We start from the raw sequence: 2,358 nt of genomic DNA on the forward strand, positions 1-2,358 counted from the left end.
CTTGATAAATCATTTCATTGCAGCTACGGATTGTGATTGCTTCAACATTTGTCAGCAATTTCATAAAACAATCAAGGAAATGTGTGCTCTCCAAATCAATGCTCCTGAAATGATCATGCGTAACATAGAGGTGCTTCAGAGAAACATTGCAATCCATCATTACCAGAATAATATCCCATAGTGACATGTAAAATCCACACCCACGTATTGGAGCATCAGCAGGACTTGGATACATATCTGCATGCCTGTATGGAGTGAGATGAGGACATCTGTGTGCACAACGAGCTACACAATGAATACTGTAAGTGGAGTCTGTATTGAAGCATTGGTAGATATCAGTATTAGCTGGATCACTGTTAAATGTACCCATAACATAATAAAGATCAGGCATGAAATGACGATAGATGCATTCACAATCTTTGTCCTCATATCTTGACATGTTAGACACTTGAGAGAAGAAGAATACAGCATTAAAATAAGCATCTTTCCATGTGACACATTCAATTCCTTTCTTCATTAGTTCCTCTACTGTATCAATAATCCCAATACCCCCATATCTCTATCTTTTTCTTAACGTGCAGATGGTGCAGTGGTAGTCTCTCATTAAATATGTACTCACATATCTCATCCATTGATATACCAATAGTAACTGGAGTACCCTCTAACTTAGCCACATCTATTGCTGGTAACAGACACAGCAATCGATTACGAATAGAACGAGGAAGCAAACCCAAACAACTAACAGGAAGATACTTAATATGTTCATCTAGATCTATGTCATCAGGAGGCTCAAACTTGATGTGTCCTATGATGTACAATAGACACTGCAACTGAAGAGATGCTGGGTGAGACATCACTCCTGTCTTCAGTCCTTCCCAATAATGTGTCAACTCATCCTCAGAATCTGTAGTAGATCTATCACTGTACTCTGAGCTTATATGGGAGTCTTTGTCGAGGCATACATCTGAGGAACCCTCTTCTGAGTGTAGATTATCTGCCATTTGGTGGGAGTCAATCTAAGCCGCCCTGTAGCTACCGGTATGCCCACATTCACACTCACTATCCATTCCCATATAATCTATTGTTACTTACTGTGCAGGTGCCTTTTATCATTAAGGAGGAGATTATAATGTTGTGACTGAAAATATAAAAGTACTGGAATTTGTGCCACTTTGACCAGAGGAGTCATATCCAGTCCTTTCATCATTGACGTAGGAGGAACTGCAACGTATCCAGGTATGAATGATCATGTTATATTAGTTTATAAATGTAATCATATATTTGTAGTTGACTATCTTTTTTAGGATATTCATTTGCAAATGCTTTCATATCAAAACAGCACTTGTGCTACATTCTACATTGTGGATGACGATACTAAGGAGAGGAGATATGAGGAGTTCTATATGTATATTTTCAGAGTATTTCCTCGGCATAAGAACTTGTTGGTGAACAACTCTTGGTCAACTGTTAGGATACAAGATGATGATGTTTCCATCACATAATTTATTTTGTTGATTTTGTCATTAATTTTGATTGATTAGGCATCAGTCCATTTATAACTGGATATTATTAATAAACTAGTCTAGCCTATTCTGAATAAGATTAGTAAAAACCACTGTGATGTTAGAGGCAAGATGGCTCTTATTTTATTATCCTTGGCTTTGCTCTTTCTCTCAGGTGAAATCACTAATTATAATTGAGGTAATAATTGCAATTGGTGCATACTTAATAGTTCAGTGTCATTTGCAAGATTATGAAATTGTGCAGTGTTACTCGTCCACTTATAACTGTGTTAGTAATACTAATGGAGTCAGCCTTCCCGTTATTGACTGCTGTAATAGAACTGGTGGAGGATATGCCAGACATTCTTCATTTACAGGAATATGGCAGTCAGCTCAGTGCAGTTCTCTATGTATTGGTGAGCTTATTAACAGGCTGCTTTGCAACTAGTACAGTAATGTCACTAATGTGTAATACAATATCTTTGTAAGCCTATTCCCTGTCTATTCTGAGTTTTTAAAGATTTATTTGATAGACCCACTGCCCCTTTTTGATTTTGACGTTCAAACATTAAAATGGAGAGGGTTTGGTATGTATTTTGATTTATTCTTGCTCAATATACCACATTCTATTTTGAAGATTAGATTTTTAAACTAGATCTAGTCTAGTATAAAAGGATATGTGATGTGTATATTGGCGCATTGACCTTTTTGAAACACTGATATTTGTATTTAAGATTGCCCTTGCTAACAGTTACTTGTGTAGAATGTACCCACAGCTTCAATATATTAATTGCATTTTTTCTTCGCATAGTTATTGGATTTGATCAGTCATTGATACGTTTTGTGTCAAGAGATG

This window comes from Amphimedon queenslandica, unplaced genomic scaffold, assembly GCF_000090795.2.
Source record: "Amphimedon queenslandica unplaced genomic scaffold, v1.1 AMPQUscaffold_12914, whole genome shotgun sequence".
NCBI lineage: Eukaryota > Metazoa > Porifera > Demospongiae > Haplosclerida > Niphatidae > Amphimedon > Amphimedon queenslandica.